The sequence below is a fragment of the Ixodes scapularis genome, unplaced genomic scaffold, assembly GCF_016920785.2.
Source record: "Ixodes scapularis isolate PalLabHiFi unplaced genomic scaffold, ASM1692078v2 PGA_scaffold2__306_contigs__length_199485367, whole genome shotgun sequence".
NCBI lineage: Eukaryota > Metazoa > Arthropoda > Arachnida > Ixodida > Ixodidae > Ixodes > Ixodes scapularis.
Genome location: NW_024609857.1, coordinates 178,764,324 through 178,773,067, shown reverse-complemented (window position 1 = coordinate 178,773,067; position 8,744 = coordinate 178,764,324).

Genomic DNA, 8,744 nt, shown 5'->3' with positions numbered 1-8,744 from the left:
GGAGTTTGTGACCGGTGTTATTCGTGAACACTGGTGTGGGGCGCTGATGCGTCTTTTTTTTTTTTATACTGCCACCACCCCGAACTTTGAAGATACACAGGCCCGTAGCAGTGTATTATGCTGAATCGCGAGCTCCTTCTCTGTTGACGTCGCTTTCCTGGTACCACTCGTGGATACTGCAAGCGTTTAAACAGTGTGCACCGTCTCGCCTACATCCCCGGTGACGTACTCGACCTGTTGAAACCTATTGCTTCCGTCATTTTAGAGTACGCAAGGCAGATATCGCGTTGTTCTGGTTTCGGTAATAAAAGCAAGGCAAAGCGCTCGTAGTTCCCGCCCTCAGTACACGTTGGACATCTTCCACACTTTGACACCGGATGACTGAATGAACGAGGATTTACATTCACTTCCGAGGTTACTCTCGCCGCTTCCTCACCGTTAAGCAGCAGGATGAGCTGGCGACAAGCCGCGGATGAAAGGCTGGAGCATCAACAGCCCAAGCGCACTCGGTGCCGATGCGGGCGACGCGGGTTTCTGTCAACCGGGAGGCCAGCACAAACCGTGACCATTCCAGCTCTTCGTCATGGCACGGTGTTGCAGAGAGCAGGGTAAAATACAGCTATACGGATCACCGAAGCAAACGACTGCTATCTTAAATCTTGGCTTGTGATTGCGCCTTTGTAGTAGATCATCTTATTCGTTTTGCTGGAGAGACGCAAACGACGGGCGTAACAAAATCGCTTGCATATTCCGCATATCTCACAAAAGCATTTACCCTGTCACCTTGCGAAAAGCGTGAAACACGGAGTCCGCACCGTCCTAAGCTTCCCGTTTTTTACCTGCTTTAGAGCAGTTTGTACCTACTAGTAGATATGCCTACTGAAACTGAAACAGGGCAGTGCCAGAGAGAAAGAGACAAAGTTGAGAAAGCTTGCTCGCTCTCTAATTTCTCAACTCTCAAGTGATTGTACCATAATAAATGCACCAACGCGTCTTCCAAAATAAAGAAAGAGCACTACGTTCACAACATAAAAAATGGTCTCAGTACATGCATCTGTGGGCAGGTAGGAAACCTTGCCCTTATTTATTCACGCCGCATGATTGCCGCAACAAACTCGTTGCAGGACCGAATCATACTCGAGCGGTGTGCGTCGCTATGCAAACGCAGTCCAACACGAAGCATAAAAAACGGCAGATTTAAGACGACAATCCGGAGTCCATTATTCAATTAAAACAACGTAATTTTGTTGAAAACGCCCGCTGCTTCTTACTCACGGTATGTGTCGGGATACTTCCACAGTTCGAATCGGAACGAGGGAAGATTTACTTTTAAAAACGCTCGCTGCGTCCTCCCGGACCAGCTGGACCGGATCAGCTGACGACGACGGGACTGTACCCGTTGAACCTCCACCACGCAACAAACAATTTGCGCTCCGTGTTAAAAGCGTGGTTCAAACAGACCCGGAATACAAAGCACCGCACCACACACGACGAATGTTTCAGCTCTTTTTCGCATCGCCGGGTTGCACCAAACAGAACGAGATCGCCGAAGTCAACGCCGCGCTGTCGTGAACCTTGGCTTGTGGTTGCGAACTCGTGGACCCTGTGACTCCCTTCGCTTTCAAAGCACACACGACGATTACGAATGCTACTTTCCGTCTTCCAGGAACATCACAGGGGCACTTCTCCGGTCACGTCTTCACTATGTGCTCGCAAACTCCGAAGCTCTATGCGAAGCTTATCGCGTCCCGTCAAACCAAAACAGTAGCGACGCCATGCGTACTTGCCAGATTTTCTCCGGTCAAACAAAAACAACGAAAGCCAACCGGCGCTTGCTTCCAGCGTACATCGGCGTTGCGCTTGCGCCGTGGCCAGATCGCCAGATCGCTTGCAGTTGAAGGTTGAAGCAAAAACGAAACCAACTGCAATGTCACGTGTTCACATCGAGGACACGCTTTTTATATCCATTTTAACTGTTTGGAACGAATAATTAGACCCATAACTTTATTTGTGGTGTCTAAGAAACTGTTATCAGGACCCCTAAACTAAATACAAACATGGGCGACATGAAGCAAGCCGCATTGCCATCGACTAGAAGATGGCGGCGAGCCCGGTAAGCGTGGGTTTCGCCAACGTCCTGCGACACGGCGCAATTGCTTTTGGTGCATATCTGTCTCCGAGACATGTTTCTTTCCGCGGCATTTGTCACGACGGTCCTTTCTAAGTGTGTCCCCAAGCATTCCGGTGCTTCGATAGCCGGCAATGCCGCGGTCGTCGACGGGGGCGATGCGTGTTTTCGAGGTCGGCTACACGGTTATGCGTGTATGACCGAACCAAAACACGTTTTTTACAAGCTCGCATGATTTCTGAACGAATTATCCGTCACTCATCGTGTAAATTTATGGTAATTTGTGTAAATGGCGTGTTTTTCACCCCAAATATTCGCCAAATACACGGTACTTGCTAACAGTGTAGTCTTCGACGCCGCCTTATTTTGGCCAAGTGTCTAGGGAGCAAGAGAGTTACGTCATTGTTTGTCGCGGATGCGACAAACAAAGACAATTGTTTTCTGAATTCGGCACGAATGCTGCGTCAATACTGAATATGAAGTCGGTTCTAATCACAAGTTTCGCACTAAAAGCGATGCTCAAAATATGGCGGCCGAATATGTTACCCGGTGGTGTTTTGAAAAGAGTTACCAATAACGGGTCGAAAGAATATTCCACGTTATTTTTTTGTCTGGTGAAAACCAGACAGGCATAAACAATGCAAAATTTAGCAAACACAACCCTGGACTTCTAAGCAATAGTGGTAGATTAGAACAGTTTTCAGAAGTTTCGTTTTGAAATCCCGCGTAGCGCGCCTCGCATGTAGTTTGGCGGCCTCAAAGCTTAGCAGAATTTAGGAACAACAATATATATATATATATATATATATATATAAAAAACTGGGTATCGTAAATTAATATATATATATATATATTAATTTACGACACCCAGTTTTTTAAAACTTTACAATGGAAATACGTTTTATCTTAGAGGAGTAACAAGTCCCATATCACATGTTTTGGTAGTGTTTAAATACTGCCGTGTTGTAAGAGTTTTTTTTGTCTTTTTTATTAGGCCGTCAAGGACAAGGGAACGCCCCAAGACAACTGTTGGGGTTTTGTTGACCGCACAGCATGCCCATATGCCACCCATCAAAAAATCAGAAGAGGACCACAAGAGGGTGCTCGTCGTGAAGCACCAGGCAGTACGTGATGTGCGTAGGCGGCATAATTTGACGGCTGGACGAAACCTACAAAGACCATGGGCATTTTTTTTTTGTTTAATATTAGAATGCATAAAATTATCACAGTAAATCATATTCAAGCTTTTTTACTGAGCGAAATACCTGTCCAACTAGACTGAAAGGGATCCAGAAATATTTTAATAAAAAACGTTTACTAACGACTCCCATTTTACTTCTGACATGTGCCTGTGAATATTGCATCTAACGAACTTACAGTGTTACGGTTGAATTCAGCATTGTAAAAGTAGATTTGTTGTGTAGCCTTCTATTGCAAGAAAAGACCGTAGCACAAGCTACGCTGAAACTAGGCAGGAACTTAAGCTAAAAAATGCAGTTTCAAAAACACCGAAAAGAAATAGAAAGAAGTGTAGTCAAGCAAAATGGTTTCATGTCACCCCCCAAGGCTGATGCATACACTGCGCTCCACTGTTAATACGAAAACGAAAAAATCGATTTTATTTGCAGTTTATTTCTTTGACAGCTATTGATAGCGCTGAAAATTTGTCGCTCAGATTAGTGCCCCAAACGAGCGCTTTATTCCACACCAATAGGCTGATGTCAGCCCCTCGAATTTAAGGTGAAACATAAAAACAGGATATTGATTGTGCCCGCTAAAGGCCTGTTTACACATACAGCGGAGCGCTAAGTTAGCGCTACGTGAGCGCTCCAAGGAGCGCTCATGTGACGCTTTCTAGCGCGTGATTTCGTTCTAACACAGCGCGCGATTAGCGCTTCTGTAGCGCCTTGTTAGCGCTTGAGTAGCGCCTTGTTAGCGCTCCAGTAGCGCCTTGTTAGCGCTTCTGTAGCGCCGTGTTAGCGCTTCAGTAGCGCTTCTTGCACCGCGGTGCTGCGGATTAGCCCCTGCACTGCGGTTCCGGTTCCTGTGGTTGGGTGTGCATCAGCAGCGCCAGGGCGCACATGTGAGGTGCTGAAATAGAAACGCGACAAATGCTCTTAGATAAGTGATTGGTGCATATGTGTGTGGACGGCTTAACGGCAAGGAGAGCCTTGTGGGTGCGCGAAATCTTTCGCCACCGAGATACCGACGGGTACCCGGCGAACCTTGTTCTTGGGCTGAGGGACCGAGGCACAGAGCTCTTCGAAGGCGATTATTTTTAACTGCGTGTCTTTGAAACCAGGGTCGCGCATATTGAATAGAAAGCGATGAGGTCTTACCCAATCAATTAGTCGCTCAAAGTCCATGACTCTGGATTGCCTGCCCGAACCTTTGCTTGGAGAGCGGCTGTTTTACTTCCTCTTCTTTCAATGCCAAAGGAAAAACAACAACAAAGGAATCGCCGTGCACGCGCTGTTTTGCAGCAGCAAGCACGGCACAAGGAGCATGAGAGCGCTATACTATGTTTCACCTTATGATGTACCGCAGGAAAGGCTACAAGCGCGAGCTCTTTGCTCTGGGGCACATCTCGGCGGCACACGCTCAGTCTTGTACACGTTACTAAAGGAGTAATAGATTACAATTACTATTACTCTTGGCTAAAAAGTATTCGATTTGATTACTTGATTACTCGACGGCAAAAGTAATTGGACATTACTTAAAGAAGTCATCGTTACTTTTCCGATTACCTTATTGTGTGAAGACAGATCTTTAGCGCTCATAACAATGAACTACTTCCAACCTATATTTCCCATTTCCACAAGTATTGAAAAAGAAAAACTGGCTCCCTCTTCGTGGTCGTTGTACCTTCACAATGCGAACACAAGCATAGAATTCGTTTGAAGACGTTTAATGACTCGGGCGTTCGCGAGTGTGTCTGTGTGTGTGTGTGGGGGGGGGCGGAGGGGGTTCTAGATTTTGTTAAGCTTGAGTTGTCGCTCAAAGTTTGCGTCGCTCATTTTATTATTCACATGTGTATGAGCTCGCATGTTATACAAAAGAGCAGCAGCTCCAGGATTTGAAACAGATCATGTGTAGTATCCATTAGCGGAAGAGATCGCCCCGACCACTTCTGAACTCGAAACATTGCTTGTCACAAAAACCACGTAGGGAAAATGGGGAAATATTTGAACTGCTTTTGTTATATTTTGCATCCGCTGTAGGCAATCTTCGGTTCTGGTTCTCCTACGGGCTGCGAGCATGTACCCTAAGCAGGATTTTTTTTTATATATATATCTGTGTTTGTGTGCGTGAGGGGGCTAGTTTGAACAAAGGACTTACAAAGCTACATTCCGCCCCCTCAAACTTCGCCCTGAATGGCCTTTGTCACGCACTGTGGCTTCCCTGGGTCTTTCCACTCCCAGTCCCAGCTCGAAAAAAAACAAACGGACATTCCACAGAAACTGTACATAGAAAGAGATTGACCTCGTTTCCTACAGCTCCGCAAAAATCTTTCTTTTTTCCGTTCGAAAAAAAAAAGCAAATTTTATTTTTGTCATGTCATAAAAAAAATGCGTGTGCCCGGGGGGGGGGGGGGGGGGGTCCCGTGGACAAATTGTAATGGTTACAAGTAATTTTATTACTTCAAAAAGTAATCAGATTACTCTTCTGACTACTGCCTTATAAAATTAATCAACTGATTACAAAATTACTCCAAAAAGTAATCGATTACAAGTAATTTGATTACTTGTAATGCGTACGATACAAGCCTGCACACGCTCTCGTGAATTAAGAGCAGCTGCCAACGCTATGAGCTCGCGCTTCTAGCCTTCGCTGCGGTACAACATAAGGTGAAACGAAGTATAACAAAGCGCTTCTGTAGCGCTAACAGAGCGCTAACAAAGCGCTTCTGAAGCGCTAACAGAGCGCTATTGAAGCGCTAATCGAGCGCTACATCACGCGCTAGGAAGCGCCACATGAGCGCTCCATGGAGCGCTCATGTAGCGCTAACTTAGCGCTTCGCTGTATGTGTGAACCGGCCTTAAGAGTGTCGCGTAGTGTACATAACACCAAGGTACCCTATCACAAACCGAAGCATACGAAGACGAAAGGACTGATTTCATTGGGGGAAAAAAAGTAGAGATATAAATGGAGCACTCACTTTCGCTAATTTTCACTGTCTTGATGCCTAAAGTAACCAAACCAAATATCTGTCCGTTTGCCGACTGCTTTAGTCTTTGGTCTTTAGCCTTTAAGGCCACGGTCCCACTGAATGTGGCAGTTTAGGTACTTTTTGGCAGGTCACTACTCATCTCCTTTTGAATACTGTTTTGTGGGATTGATGTCATCCGAACGGCAATGCAATCCACTTTCATTTGATATTATGTATGTGTTGGTGTTTACTGTTCATGCGCATTTGTAGCGCTGCGAATATGATGGCGCGGACCCTCACTTGCTCCGCTAGTTCATGTTTTATGAACGATCCATTAAAGCTAACACGGTTCCAATATAGCAGTTTTGTTAAGATGATGTCGGAGCAGAATGTAACGATACACTTTTTTGGTATTTGCACTACTTTGTTTTTTTCATCCCTCCAAATATTGCCCTAAAATTAACATTTTACAGCACAAATACGTGTTTAATGACAAGCGCTAGGGTAATGAAATTAGCTACAGATATAGTACTTACAATTGGTAATATGCAGAAAAAAATTTAATGTTGTGTACATTTTTTTTGTTTAGATACTTTATATCAAACGTAACACTTTTTCGTGCTTCGAGTCATCGTACTTCAAATGCCGCTGAGAAAATAATTAAACAATGATAAAATATTTTATAACATTTAGAGCTACAATGGTTGCCCAAGAGGTGGACGATGGCTTTTTTTCATTTTTAACGTCATAACACTCCAGGAGCCCTTCAAACTTACCTGTTTTTGACGCATATCTTTTTTGGACATCAAACAAATTTATTGGCATCTAATAACATTTATTGGTCGGAATAGATATACATTGCGATGTATTACATTTTAACAATGATCTTGCTTTGGTTTCTTAATAGGTGTAGAGCTTAGCTAATTCTAAAAATAATTAAAAACTGTTTAAGTGTTTTGTGGCGCTACCTGGCGGATGGCAGACAAACTGCTGATTTCAAATGTTCAAAAAATTTACGAGGGCGGCGTTGGCGTCTGTATCATCATCAATCTCCGTGCCCTTTTACCTTCACATTTAAAAAAAAATATATTGAACGATTTACTATCGATAAATGAATGGTTTAAGTACTGGGTCAGGTTAATAAATCTAAGACAAATAATTACACAAGCGTACCTGATATAATGTGTTCATTATTCGATATGGTTGAAATCAATAAACAATAAAGACGAAGAGGAAAAGAATACACCCGAGTTCACTTCATGCCTAGTGTCAATAAATGAGCTTTGAAGTATCGGCACTCCGTTCCCCAAAATTGTTTTGGGCGCCGCCATTCTGGGTCTTGTTCAGAGCAAACGCAACTGCCGATCGTCATGATCCAAAGGTACTACTTCCTCAGCATTAGATGCGGTGCTAGCAAGCTGGTGCAATATTGCAATGCTCTGTTGCGGGTTGTTTAAACATTTGTGGGGGACGGAAAAGCGTTTCCTGTGATTTTAGATAAAGCTTCAGACAACTGGCAACCATGATTTTAAGCCAAAATATGGCCAAGTGTCGTTACTCTGAACCGTAGCTAATTTACTGGCACAAGCGGGAACAATGAGGAAGAGGCAGGTGTCAAAAGGTAGTGGCTTGTGGAATCCACGGGGCTTACCTCATGGCCCCTACCGGTATTACAAGCCTCTTGAACAAGAGCACGAATAGAGTCATTAAATAAGCTACGCTTCAGAGTAGCGACGCTTGGCCATATTGTGGCTTAAAATCATGGTTGCCAGTTATCTGAAGCTATATCTGAAATCACGAGAAACGCTTTTCCGTCTTCCACTTTAAACAGTTTCCGACAAAGCAAAGCAACATTACATGAGCTTCCTAACACCGGATCTAATGCTGAGGATGCCGCACTTTTGAATCATGACGATTGGCAGTTGCGCCTGCTCTGCACAAGCACCAAAATGGCGGCGTTAGAATGTTCTACGCGCCGAACCTTCTACGCCGAATGCTCTAGAAGCCCACGCGTGTACAAAAGCAGCTCCGCGTGGCAAGCCGTACTCAATTTCGCCCCGGCGTTCGACTCTGCTGCTACGCCGACTTCGACGCCCGTGACGCTCTGTTATTATCTTTTGTACCCTTTTATTTTTGGCACAAGTTCGCCATATTAAACATTTATTTCTTCCTGTTTATTCATTGTTTTTTGGTCACCACCCGTGACATTTTGGTGGAGGTGCGGGGTACCGCATGCCCGTGCAGCGTTCCCGTCCCAGGGCCCACAGTGCGAGCCCGATTCCCGGCTCGGTGAAAAGACCACTCAGCGCGGAACCTGAAACTCGGAGCAGCCGCCGCACCAAGGGAGAGGATCCTGAGTACGGTTTGCTGCTGGACAAGCCCAAGCCGAAGAAGACGCCGATGGCCAACCAGTCGCAGACCCTCGCCGCTCCTGCCGTCGTCTACCTACCCGTCGCTCCTCGGACA